The sequence below is a fragment of the Anoplopoma fimbria genome, unplaced genomic scaffold (assembly GCF_027596085.1).
Source record: "Anoplopoma fimbria isolate UVic2021 breed Golden Eagle Sablefish unplaced genomic scaffold, Afim_UVic_2022 Un_contig_7954_pilon_pilon, whole genome shotgun sequence".
Classification (NCBI taxonomy): domain Eukaryota; kingdom Metazoa; phylum Chordata; class Actinopteri; order Perciformes; family Anoplopomatidae; genus Anoplopoma; species Anoplopoma fimbria.
The window spans coordinates 29,009-43,395 of record NW_026552831.1 but is presented as its reverse complement, the minus strand read 5'-3'; the positions used below and the strand labels follow the sequence as shown (position 1 = coordinate 43,395).

The window sequence follows — 14,387 nt, the reverse complement described above, 5'->3', positions numbered from 1 at the left end:
GGACATATTTTCTGATATACTTCTCGTGTAGGCACGTACAAAATCAGTGCACAGGTATATGCAATACTCAATTTTGGCGATTTCAATATTTGTAAGTATGCATGTTATTAAATATTATAAATTGCTCCAATGAAATTGATGACATCCTTGGTAAAAATGGTCAAAGAAAGTGACAATATGCAGACAACAAATATTGAAAAAGCCAAAGTTTAATATCATTTCCATTTGGAGAAAATCTGCTTGACTTCCAACAGCGCAGAAACTGTTGCAAGCTAAGGTGCATCTTCCACAAAGCCAAAATGCAAACGAACACAAAGAAATGAAACAACGCGCACTCGCAAACACATGGAGTTACTGCACTCGGAATTCATGGAATTCAAGCAATGTCCACCGCCACAAATGATTACCATTGAACACAGGACTTTAGAGCTGGAGGCATAGAAGCTAAAGGAACAGTAAACGAGTCCAACTGCACCACAAACTGTGTGCGGGGATATGCTGAAGGCTACATGGGCTTCTCACACAACGTTATAGGAAATCCACGTCATAAATGCAAAAGACACTATTCCCCCCCCCCAAAAAAAATTAACCAAATGTCTTAAGTGCCCACACCTGCTTGATCCACCGCCGTTGTCGTATGCCGCTTTATCTAACTATCGGTGGCAACGCTGCTCTAAAGGCTCATAATTTTGATTTAAAAACAAAATCTGGAAAGCTATTGGCGTTTGAGATTTCAAACTTAAAATTACAAAAATACAATACAAAAACCCAGGTGAAAATCAGGTAACAAAAATACTGTTTGCATCAACCAGCACTTTGTAGTTTTATGTTAAGATTGGGCCAAATGGCTACATATAGTAGGGTCACTCAGCAACACACATCAAGTGAATTATAAACCAATTCTGCGGCTCCCCACGCACTGCTTTAATGTAATTTAGCTAGTTGCTTTAATTTTATGGTTTTGGTTCACCGCTCTCATCCAGCTTGTTGTTAGCGGTAGCCTGGAGCTGTCTCCATTACTAAAAGCTCTGATAATCGCACTGCGCACTACCTGCAGACAGATAAGCATCAAGCAAGCTTAAGAGCAAGATGTTTCAGGAGTTGGTGGAGACCTAAACAGAACTAAAAGGAGATAATATTGGACTTCTATTCATCGGGTTGGACTCCTTATGAATGCTAATATTACTGTATGCTGGATGTGTAAATAAGTAATAGTTTGTCAACATCTTAGCCAAATTAACTTCTCAAGGACATGATATGTCAAACGTGTCATTTTTGGCTTTTCCCTGGCTTGACTCGAGTTATGGTAGTTACCAGACTACTAGTTAAGGCCCAATTGTTTTGGAACATAACTACCAGCTAGCAGCCATAACTTTTGAGGACTTATTTACTTGCAGAAGGAAGCAACAATAGCCGTGTTTCCATTGACATAAATCAATGCGCATTTTCAAGTATCGTATTAGTAAATCTGTAAGAAAACGGAAGAATACTGTAAAGCTTCCTCAGTGGGGCCAAAGTTACACTTGCTTGAGGTGGTTTTCACCTTTGTCAAAAAATTGTTGACGCGTTAAATGGCTTATGAAAACGCTTTTGCCAAGTAAATTCTGACATAGCTATCATTTAAAAGGGGCCAGTGTGTCTTGACGTTAAAAATGCAAAAACATGAATGACCCTGTCTAAAGCCAGTGTTTGGTTTGTCCGTTCTGGGCTACCGTAGGAACATGGCAGGCTCCGTGAAGAAGACCCGGTGAATGTCATAAACTACTCACTCTAAAAGGTTACAAAAAACAACGTTTCTTATTTTCAAGTGATATACAAAAAAGAAAACATACTTATAAGTGTAATTTCTGTCAATAGATCCCCCTAAGTACTACAAACTGGCCCTTTAACTCACATGACTGATCAGCTATTTCTGCTGTCGCTGTCTTCTTGAATATTCCCATAATGCGTGAATTCTTGTCTTCGTCTCCAGTAAGCATGAAACATGGCAAATAAGAGCTGACATGAAAGAAAAATTAAAACTCAAGAAAATAAAATTTCTATGGTACATTGGAAAGATGGCCGAGGCTACTTGTTTTGTTTCGGTTTGCCAACTTACTGGCGGATAACAGCCTGTATCCTATAGCGGCGGCTTCTGACGAAACTACGCTGTAGCCTAGTTTATTCGCTACCAAACCAGTTGATGGAAACGTGCCCTAAATAAGATTGTTCAAAATTCGCTCGACACCTGAAGGTAAACACGGCTAATGTTCAAATGTGAACGGAAAATCTCGTACCATAGATGAGGAGCCTCATCCATGGTGTAAGAAGCCACAGCACGATGCCTGGAGATTAGAGACCATGTCATTTTAGTTGTCTACTAGCAAGCATAATATTCCACACAAGTCTTGGAATGCTTCTAGCAGTTCAAATACCTTTTGAGGGAACACTGGCATATTTATATTGTGTTCACTCCTCCAGTCACTTTGGTTGGTTATCTACGTCAAATAGAAACTCAGTTTGATTGGTAAACTAGTTATAGTGGCTTACAAAGATTTGAAAACCAACATCCACTGGCCCCAAAAAGAAAAGCAACCTGCTCTGGTCTTGTGTATTGCCGCCAACAATGGGTACCAATCCCAAAAGAACTAGACTGACCCCCGAAGACAAACGGCAGTTAATGGGGATGCAAAAGCCTGTCGATTCAAACTGGTTAGTGACAACAGAAGGCAGGGGTTGGATTTGTGCCCTCGTCCTTTTACCTAGAGCCCGGTGAGGTCTACAATGGCCTTGATGAAGATGGTGTCGTCGCGTATGTAGGAGTTCTTTGAGTCCAGCTTGGCGAGCGGACAGAAGAGCGGGCAGCCGCTGGCGATGTTCATGTCGCTGACGGGCCTCTGGAAGGACGAGGAGGAGACGTCGGGCCGGAAGGCGTCGATGATGTGCTCCCTGTTGTTCTGGTCGAGCAGCATCAGGGTGACCTGGGATCAGACGTTAGGAGAAGAGCACTCACATCCACTATGACGGGTAAAAAAACTGCAGCAGTTCTAGTGTACAGCATTATGATATTTGAAGGTGTTTGTTGGAATATGAGTGACAGTATATTCAAATGTAATAATGATATTAGAAAAGGTTAATCTCATACATAAAAAGTATTGGTACAAGAACGTTACAAAAATATAAAATATATTGGATTATAAAGTCATTTGAAACTGTTAGTCAAAAGTAGCCGAAATAAATCATTTGCAAAAAAATGTATCTTAATATCCCAACCGTCCATAAAATACTGTGCATTTTTATGAAATGATCTGCTTTCTCTTGAAAGTTAGATGAGACAATAACAATCTCATTCTTTACGATCTAGCTACAAAGCTAGATCAGGACGTGTTTGCCTAGCGTAGCATAAAGACTGTTATCATGGGGGGAACAGCTAGCCTGATTCTGGCAAAAGTAAAAAAAATAAACCTACCTACAGCTCTAAAGCTCCCTAAATAACGTGTGTCTTGTTTTTGTTTTTTCAAAAGGTGCTTAATTCTAAAATTTTCAGAGCATATCTATTGCCTCCAAAACGGCTCCCACCATGGCGTGGGCTGAACGGGCGGCTAGCAGCAAACGGAGGGCTGACAGAGCTAACATTGTTTGGAACCGGAGGTTTAGCGCTCCACTTCTGCGACAACGCAGTCCACTAGATAGCTAGTCGGGCATGCTTACGTGCACTAACATTCACGAGCGTGCACTTGAGGCCGGCCCAGTACTCACATTAAACCGCTATATCTTTACATTACAAACAGTTGTTTGATGCTATATTAATGCTCTGAATATCATAAACAGACCCTTTAAGAGCCAGCGCAAACTTCTCCTAAAAACACAAATACAGATTACACAAACAAAAACAAGATACAATGTGTGTGTGTGTGTGTGTGTGTGTGTGTGTGTGTGTGTGTGTGTGTGTGTGTGTGTGTGTGTGTGTGTGGTGTGTGTGTGTGTGTTGGTGTTTAAGAGGTGTTGCTGGGTATAATTTTGAAGCTAGGCTAACCCTGTACTGACTGCAGCTCTGTACTTTAAAGTCACAGTGACAAGGCAATTACAGCATGTGTAGATCATGGGTGGGGTTCAGTTATGTGTTTATATAAGTATCAATGACACAGGGTACAAATACTGTGTCATGAGTGAAAGTGCACGTATGTGTTCGTCAGCTAACAGTTGCAGCTGGTAAAGGTGGAGATCATTTGAATCCTTTACTCGCTGCTGGTTAGCTTGTAAATGACCCCCCTCAAGATCTATAAAGTCTACCATCTTATCCTTTATTATAAACATATATATGATGATAGACTATTATTTAAATGATTTTGAATAATTAATCTCATCTATTAAAGTAGCTACCATATCTTACTAAGCTACCAACCGCATGTCACTATGTAGTGGAGTAAAAAGCACAATATTTGCCTCTGAATTGTAGTGGATAAGAAGGAGCAAGCAGCAGAATGAAAACACTAAAGTAAAGTACAAGTACATCGAAATTGTATTTAAGTACAGTACTCTAAGTAAATCTACTCAGTTACAATATATGTATATGCATTGTTGAAAGTAATTACCATTCTACAGTGGCATTATTTTGGTGTGCAGGGTGGAGACCACTAATTGAAACTAGTGTTACCTTCTGGTTAAAAGGCCACTTCAGCAGAGCGTCGCTGTGTCCTCTCATCACCACAAAGAACAGAGACAGGTGGGTGCCTCGGCCCGTCCCGTCGCCGTTCAGGTAGATCCTCAGGCACATCTTGTAGCCGTATTTACTGGTGTAAAAGGCTGGAAAACACAACACGTGTAACAATGTCTTTTATTTACTGCAAGAAGTGGAAATCCTTAAAGTACGTCATCACTAAAATAACTTACCAGGAGAGAACATGGCGGGGCGCGGCCCGCCACGGCATCCTGCCTCTTCTTGGTGAAGTCAGAGATCTTCCAGACAAAGATGCCGTCGTACGTGGCTGCCGACATCTCCCTCATCTTCCCGTCCATCTCCACGATGGACAGGTCCCTCAGACTCACCGTCCTCTCCAGCTGACGGACCTACAGCGCAGAAACACATCAACAGGACGGTCCACTCATGTCAACACTTGATCAGGCTTTGAGCAATAATCCATTGAGCTTACTATAGGTATGATATAGGTCTACATAGGATTACAGTGCAATCAGTAACATTTGCATTACGTTACCCTTTGAAAGAAAAATCAAGATCCGAAAACAAGGACACTGAACTTCAATTGAATGAAGCATATTTTTGAATAATTTGCCATATTTCATGGTTGAAATTCACATTTGAGTAAACTAATGCACCAATACTTGTCTTAGACGTGTAGTTAGATGTATAGATGTCAGTTTGGGAGATATTTTGTGTTGTAAGATGAAAAGAAAAATCAGCAACATGAGATTTACTTTTTTTCTATTCACATTTATGGGTTTTGACCAAAAACTGCAGGATATTTTGTGCAGAACTGTTAACTCAAAACCAAAGGGTAATTGTGTATGCAAAAACATATTTAAAAGTAGTGCCCATGTTGTGGAACGAAAATCAATTTCTAGCCACTTTTTCACGTTTAACCTTATGGCCTATTTGACTGACGGAAGGATCTGTGCATGATGATCAATTTCCATTTGGGATAAAGGGACTTTTTGAAATCCTCTTAATATCTGGTGCCTTGACAATCTGATTATTTTTTATATCATGCTGCTTTGAGATATATTTCAAACTCAAAGTGTACAATCGCGTCGGATGGTCTCCGCTTCCTATTGCAATGCCCGCAGGACTGGTTTATTTTAATAAGGTTACCAATATATGAACGCTCTAAGTTTGTACTTGTACATAATACAATCTTAGGTCCAATATTGGTTGAGCTCTAAGGGGCCACCTGTGCAGACTGAGACTGGGAAAAGGGTGTTTTTTATTATGGCCCTAGGGTATTAAAATTACCTGCAGGCTGGACTTAATTTAGACTCCCTGATCTCTCTAACCAGTTTTAAACTAAAGTTAACATGTCTTTATGTCTTTTTTGTCTATATGTATTATACACTATATGTGTAAATATATATATATAAAACCTCTTCTTTTAATGCATGGCCATTAGTTTTTACTCTGTAATGTATTGTTATGTATTTTATTGTATGTATGAAATTGTGGTTGCAGCATTCTTGGCCAGGTCACCGTTGTAAAATCAATTTTATCTCAGTTGGTTTTATCTGGTAAAATAAATGAAATTTTAAAAATCCCTTTGCCATCTTTAAGATTTTAAACTTTATCAGGAGGAAATCCCAGCTGGACTACATGTGTCCTTTTTGTCACCTTGTTGTTGAGGATCTCGATCTTGTCCTGGTCCAGCCGGTGCTGGCGGTTGTAGGCCTCCATGGTGGTGCAGGAGCGCTCCATCTCCCGGTTGAGGACGCACACAATGTTCTCAAACGTGCCCACCTTGAGCTCCAGCTCCTGGCAGCGGCGGCTCAGCTCGGCCACCTTGGCCTTCTCGCTCTGGAGCTGCAGCTCCAGGGCGGCGCCCGCGGCGCTGGGCAGCGGGGTGAAGGAGGTGGCCAGGGTCAGGGCACAAGCACCCTGCGAGGAACAGCAGCAGCAGCGCCCCGCCCAGCTGGCTCATCTTCAGCTCCAGGTCCCTGAGGGACAGGTGGAGCTCCTGCAGCTTGTGGCTGGCCACCTCCAAGCTCTGGGGCTGCAGGCTCTCCAGGCTCACCTTGATGCCCATGATGAAGTGCAGGAGCAGGTTGAGGTGTTCGTATGAACACTGTCGCTCGTGGTCATGGAGCTTCTCTTTCTCCACCTCCACTCGAAGAAAGACACGAGCAGAAGCACGATAAGAACACAAACTACAATCCTCATCTGTCACATACGAACAAAAAGAGAATTTTAGGACGTTTTGTGAAATTATGCCACAGAAAAAGAAAAGAAAAAGCATACAGCAAAGAAATAATGGAGCTTATCATGGAAATATACACTTTACAAAGTATTCATCCCAGCAATTTTTCATGCTTTATAGTTTCACCACATTGACACTGAACAACAGAAGAAATGCTTGAAGCTGAATGGAGACTAGCTTTGTGTAATCATGGTGTTATTGATGTTATGTTAAATACACATGATAAGTCATTTTCAGAAAAACGACCCTAGCTCGACGCAGTTAATGCAAGCTGAAGCACTGAGTTTGTGTTGCCCTGTCACTTAATTCCTGTTACCATGGTTACAGTAATTACAGTGAGCAGTGAACAAGAAGCAGCCCAACATAAACAGAAGGTCCATCATTTTTCACTATGTTTTCACTAACAAGCGATTGAAGCACCAACTCAAAGAGGCCTGTTATGGTATCCAAACTCCTCTCTGGACACATCATTTCTTGAATTATTGCCAAAAATGTGTTTTGAGATGTCACAGTGACTTTTGTCTAAGAGAGATAAAATAAGATTCTTGTGCCGGGGATTGATTAAAGCTAAACTAAAATAGAAAAGTAAAATTCAACCACAAAGATTAAATACAAGAGTAAAATGATAAGGTGTATAAGAAGTAAAAATAACACCAGGGCCTAATAAAAACTAAAATAGAAAAGGTTTATTGTGCATGATATTGACAGTAATTCAAAGTTAAATTGATTGGAATATTGCACAATATATAAGGAATAATAATGGCATGATAATAAGGAATCCTCCTCGAAGTGGATATTAGGTTCATGAGAATGGACCAGACCAGACGGACAAGCCGAACATATCATTTAAAAACTGTAATTACAGATAAAGGAACCCTGATTGAGGTAAAGGGGTTTGTTTCTTTGTGTACGGACCAAGAGAAGAGTAGATGCTAACTTTGTTGCAGCTACCGATGATCCAAATAAAGAATAATAAACTGCGATCAAATTTGTGTTTTATATTTCCACTAAACTCTCCATAAACAGTTCAGAATGTTGTTTTCTTTTTTCTGCTGATCAGTGTCAAAAAGCCTAAAACACTCCCATTTCAAGTATAATCACAACATAGTAACCATAAAAGAATAGTAAAATAGTGTCAAAAAGCCTACGTTAGGTGAATACTTTATGTAGGCTTCATGTATACACACATGCTTTGTACTCAACGTCCCAGGATGCATTCATAGGCATGCAGCAACAAATTATGAAATAACTGTTCAATTATGTAATATCTTTGCAAAGTGAAGAACATGTCCTAAATGTTGTTTTATCATTAAGTATACATTTATTTCCTCACATATTAGTTATTATTCTTTGAAAAATCATGTTGATTGAAATTTGATTTTATAAACTCCTTCTTGGAGATTTTGTTGTATTTTACCACGATATTACATAATCCAATTGTTTTTACATTAACCATCGTTACATATACAGCAAATTATAACAGAAATGTCTACTTACAGACGTATCGCAGCCAACAACATGAAATCTGCATGGTGCTTTACATTTACTGCAGAACTTAATATGGTCCACATACTGCAAAACAAAACAAACAAAAAAAAAATGATAGAAGCTAATGATCTATAGAACATGTCGTAGAATTGGATCCCTAGCTAAAATGGTAAATGAGATCAATCCAACAGAATTATGAGAAATCATTTGGAAAATAAATATGTGGGATACCTTTTCTCTGGGGATCTTTTTCTTTGCACAGCCTTCGCAAATCATTGGGTACTTTGGACAGATTTCATCATGAGCCTAAAAAAATGAAGTACATCAAATTACCCTGGTTTACTGATAGAAACCAGCAAAGTTTTTAATTAAATTAAATTAATTTAACACGCAATTTAACAGTTTTTTTTTTTATAATATGTTCATCTTTATACAAATGCATAGAGGAGAGTGTCATGATGGCCATGGGACATTCTGAGCTTAAGTAATGTCCAAAAATATATTTAAATCCTTTTACTACACATTGTCTTACTTTGATTTGGGGAGTTGCAGCTCTAAATCACCCTCCTGAAAGGAATATGCTTGGAAGATGGATCTATATCACTCCAAGTACGCAACAAAACAACTTAGAATGCCAACCATACACATATATTCTATAAAATAAAACTACTGGTCAGATATTTGTCATATAATAGAACAGTTATTTAGGATTCTTGTACCTGGAAATCGCACTACATAGGCAAAAGACTTAAATTGAAAGTCCCTCCCCTTACGATGTCCCCCATGAATGGGACCTTATTTCGGTAGTATTACGGTAGTCGACAGATAAGATTTGTGGACTGCCGTTTTGAAGCTTTGAGTTCGGCAATGAGGTTTCCTCCTGTTCTGCAGAGTGAAGCCAATGTCGAAGTGTCTTAAAACTTGCATTCTCTCTACTGACCAGCAGAGGGCGAATCCTCTGGTTGTATAGAAGTCTATGAGAAAATGACTACTTCTCACTTGATTTATTCCCTTAGTAAACATTGTAAACATGAGTTCATGTTCTCAATCTCTAGTTTCAAGTCTTCTTCAATACAGCATTAAATGGTCCATTTAGAGTCAAATACATCATAAAGCAGGGTATGCTTTAGGGCGGGGCTTACTGTGATTGACAGGTCGCTGCCACTACCAGAGAAGTGTAAGATGTCTCTACGTCACTCCTCCACAGTCCAAATATGGTAACTTCTGTTCATCGGCCGTCATCCAAGATGGCGACAGTGAAATCGCCAAACTTGAGCATTCAAAACATCAGTCCACAAACCATTGTCACATGACTCCGTCCACTTCTTATTAACGGTCTATGGTCTGAACTCAAAAGGCCTGCGGGTAGCTTTTTATAATATTCTATCCCTGAGATTCATGAATGTCATATAAGATGATTTTGTTATTACAGTAATAGAGAGGCCGACCTTGATGTTCTTTAACAGGAAGGGTTCCTTGCAGTATTTGCAGTTGAGCGTCCTCTCTGGACATTCCCTCTCGTTGTGGCGCTCCTGTTCGTTGGCTCTCATCAGTTCTTTGCAGGACGGACACAGGATGATCATGAAGTCACAGTGACCCTCGTGGCTGGCCTGCAGGTGACAAACAAAAAAAAAAGACTCATAACTTTCACTACCGTTTGATTTGGTACTTCACGACCAAGAGGTGAATGTATGAAAATGTATGATTTTATGTATACGATAAAGTCATGCTACTTCTTTACATGACGTTACTACCATAGAGGCCCGTCTCCATCTTATCACTCCTCAGCAAAATATTTGAAAAAACAGTTTCTTCCTAACATCTACTTTGGTCTCACCATAGAACAGAAACAGCACTCATAATAGTTAAATGATCCGCATATGAATACAGACTTGCGGTGAAGTCCCGCTCCTTCCGTTGAACCACCATGGGACCATAGGGAGGAAAATCAAGTATCACAAAATGTTTGATATTGATACTGCAACAGTATTGAAGGGTTGACTATTGGTGCTTTCACAAAATACCTACATGATGCGAGTCACTTAACAGAAATGCAGCATTTAAAATGAGTAAAAACACAGCATTTTATATATATTCTATATTTTGATGGCCTGGATGAGGATGTGTGTATGTCACAGTGTGTGTCATGTTTATTATGGCATATGTATATTCTGCACTGACTTCATCTTCACTTGCACCTATTTTATGTCATTTTTTATGTAAAGCACATTGTGTTCCATTTCTTTTATGCATGAAATATGATTTATAAATAAAGTTGAGTTGATATTATGAGATAAAAAACACGATTTGCACCTCAAATTCTTTGATGGTCCCCGTCCACGTGCATCCTTCGTTGGGACAGACGGCCGCCAGGGCCTCCACTTCTCTCCGAGCTGCATTGTCAGGGAAAGCCTGCGTGGAGAAGCAGAGGTTGTTGTTCGTTGCGGTCTGGTTTCGTGTCTTCAGTTACAGTCGGAGGTGTGGTGTTACAAACACTCCTAAGGGATCAAATGTTTTATCTCCCGGCTCTAATTTCACCTGCACATATGGTCATTCTAGGGACACAGGACTATAGTTGCTCCTTCTATTTTCTACGCTTGCAAAGAGCAATCAAAGTTTTTATTGTGCTGGCTCTATACTCCTGCACATTTGATCTGAAAACCAGCAACGACTTTGACGTTACAGTGTTGACTACGGGGTTTTAACATCCACAAAAATGCAGTCTCTTCTCACCTTCAACCCAAAGATACCAAACCAGGCTGAACTATACGACTAATGACAGACTGGTGATTATGTTAACAAACTAGGGAGCTCATGCTGCATTCACATGGAATCGGCCAGACAGTAGAAGGGCATGGACAAAACCTTCTGGAAAAAACAAACAGTCCAATGCGATGGCAGGTCAGCAAATCAAATACACGAACAGTCGTATGTGTGCATCTGTAAGTAAGTGAGTGTGCACCTCTGTGTCTGTCCATGGTTAATCTCCACTTCTGCTATGGCAGACTGCATAATATATTTTGGGTGGCAATTTATGGCATCATTGTCAAGGACTTCTCTTGGTTGCGTTGGCTCAAAACACCTTTTATTGCCGGTTTCATACTGCCATTGCTGACTCCTCACTCACTACGCTTACCGGCTGGTAGGGGCCGCTAGTGATAACACAGCTGAGGCCATCTACCGTCTGTCTGATTCCATCTGACTGGAGTATTAAAGTTACTAAGAGGAACTTTCATTTTGTGTTGATTGGCGGCACCCTGGTCTTGTTGGCTTATGTAGGTCGGACAGAGGCATCGCAATTAAAAGTTCCTTGTAGTAACTTTAAATAATATTAATGCAATAGTTAATGTAACTAAGGAGGAAAAACAAGATGCAGTGTAGGGTAAAAAAATATATACGTACACCGCCTTGCTTGAGAATGGAGGTGGGTTCTTGAACAAGTCTTCTTTAATGCAAGCACCGCACTCCTGTGGTCCGGAGCTTGAAGGGAGGAAAGGCAAATATTATATTAGTGGTCTTCAAGTGAATGCCAGACCAAAACCAGTCACACATCTCCATTTGGTGAGGAAGCCTGTTGGATGAAGATTCCAATAAAGCTAGTAAGCAGACCTTGAATCGGGATAACATATAGAGCTGAAATGATTACTTAATGAAATTATTGGGTTGATCGACAACATTTTTATCCAGATTTGAAAAACAATTTTGATCCAGTCTTTTTTTCAATTAATGGGTTAGGTCATTTTTCATACACAGCTGATAAATATTTACTGTTTCCAGTAGTTAAGTATCCTTCTAAATAGAGAGTCTTTGGGTTTTGGACAGTTGTTCAAACAGAAAACGTCAATTTTGACTGTAGGGAAATGTGATTTTGGCGGCTCGCAGCCAACAGTGCTAACAGCACAAACAGTGCAGACAAAAGAAAATGTGCTGACACGCCTTTGCAATGGTAGGGTAGGGGGGATATCACAAACCAATGTGCGGGCGTTATGCTTTGGCTCCGACACAGATGGTCAGGACGGCGTCATAAGCTTTTAACCACTATATGAGCCCAGTGCAGAGCATCGGAAATTAGTCACATGCACTAAAAAGCAGGCTTGGTAAACAAAGCACAGAGAAACTTGGATTGTACCACACACAGAGGGAGTGTGACTACATGCTCTGCTCAGGTAGACATTACTCCATGGTACCTCTATATGCCACATAGAAGTTAGCTGCTATATTAATGCACCCAACTTCGAATTTAGCACCTTTAACAAAAAAAATATTGGGGATATTGACTATATAAGCATAATATTAACTAATATAATGTTGGAATTTCAACAAGGGGGACCCTCTACTAGTAAGGGAAATTTCACATACTGTTCTACACAGGAAGTCATCCCTAATCTACACAGTCACAGAATCTGATGGGTCACATATTTATGTTTAATTCAATTCAGTTTATTTTGTATAGCCCAGAATCACAAATTACAAATTTGCCTCAGAGGGCTTTACAATCTGTACACATGCGACATCCTCTGTCCTTCCCTCACATCGGCACAGGAACAACTCCCCTAACACCTATTTCTTAGAGAGTTTCTGAATAAAGTTGTTTGACAAAGATGCAGACAGGGTTGGTCTTTTAGTGGCAGCAAATGTTACTCCAGGCGATGCTTTCACCAACAATGAATGATCCCAAAATACAAGTATGTCTGAAAACGAAACAAAACGGCGCACACACATGCGCACAGTGAGAATGAAAAAAAATCAGTGATCTCACAAACACAAGCTTGTCTTCTCACCGCGCCGTTATACATATATAAATGAATAATATATAGGATTTTTTTTTAAAGTCTATTCCTGTTTCTGTTTCATGACAACAACAAAAATAAACGAATTTCTTGATCCTACTGCTATCATTCTTATATAGAAAAAACTAGTGAAAAGTACACGTAGTATATTGGATGGACCTCTGTCGGGTCACCTTACCTACCATATGGATAAAGGTCATCATAAACTCCAATCAGAAAATGACCAGTGCAATGTTGGCTCGGTTACATACATAAGGGCTGAAATACATGTGAAATATCCCATAACAGTTGTTGGACCTTCTAGTAAAATTCGGCTTACATGTCACCCTGATATAACATTAATATAAAACACTGTCAAGTTCAACTCTTCCACATCTCCATAGCTTGCTCGGGCCGGCCGCATCAGGGGTTAGCGGGACTAGACTACGGGGACACCTCAAAGACCCGTCACACAAAATTCATCATATTTGATTGTGATGAAGCGATTATTGGTGAATTAACTCCAAGCCGAATTTCTTGCTGGTCTCTCCAATGTATTTATCATACTTGAGCGTGTGGTTGCGTTTAGTAAAACCAGCACCAATAAGCAGGTCAGCATTAGATTTAAAGAAACCAAGAGGGGGGCTGGTGAACAGCTCCGGTCGCTCACAGGGCGCTCACCCATCGAGCTAGCTCCCCGACAACGACGCTACTCACCTCACAGTTTTGTTGAAACAGAACGAACAGAAGCGGTGACCGCACTGGGCCTGCAGGGGCCTTCGCAACACTTTCTGGCACGAGTTGCACAAATGCTTGTCCTCGAGGCTGTTGGCCAAAATTTTCTTTGGGAAGCCTGGTTTGTTGCCTTCCAGGGAAGATGGTGGAGACTGCTCCTGTGCAGCCATTATTCCCCTTGAACAATATCGAGGTACTCAGCGGGGTGCGTTCAAGACAGCCAACACAGCTGAGTGCAGTTTGAGAAACGACCGCCGGCAGCGACCCATTGCTCTTGGACAGTTTATTGAAATATGCATCCCTGCTTGTGTTTATAACGCATGTTTGATCTTCGTATGCATGGACAAACAAGACCGGGCGGTTTTCACGTGATAGATGTGACAGCTGAGGATGCTACGTTCAGGTGTAGGTCACCACGTCTACCGCTAGGCGCCGCAAGCCCGAGAGGGAGAGGAGAGCAGCGGCGACGCGGCGAGGACCATCAGGAAGCAGA

The 14,387-nt window shown here is 40.6% G+C and overlaps 1 pseudogene; it reads right to left on the bottom strand.

Moving 5' to 3' along the window:
- Positions 1–2,565: 2,565 nt before the first annotated feature.
- On the bottom strand, positions 2,566–14,108 carry LOC129116212 (TNF receptor-associated factor 2-like; annotated as a pseudogene).
- Between the last annotated feature and the right edge of the window lie 279 nt (positions 14,109–14,387).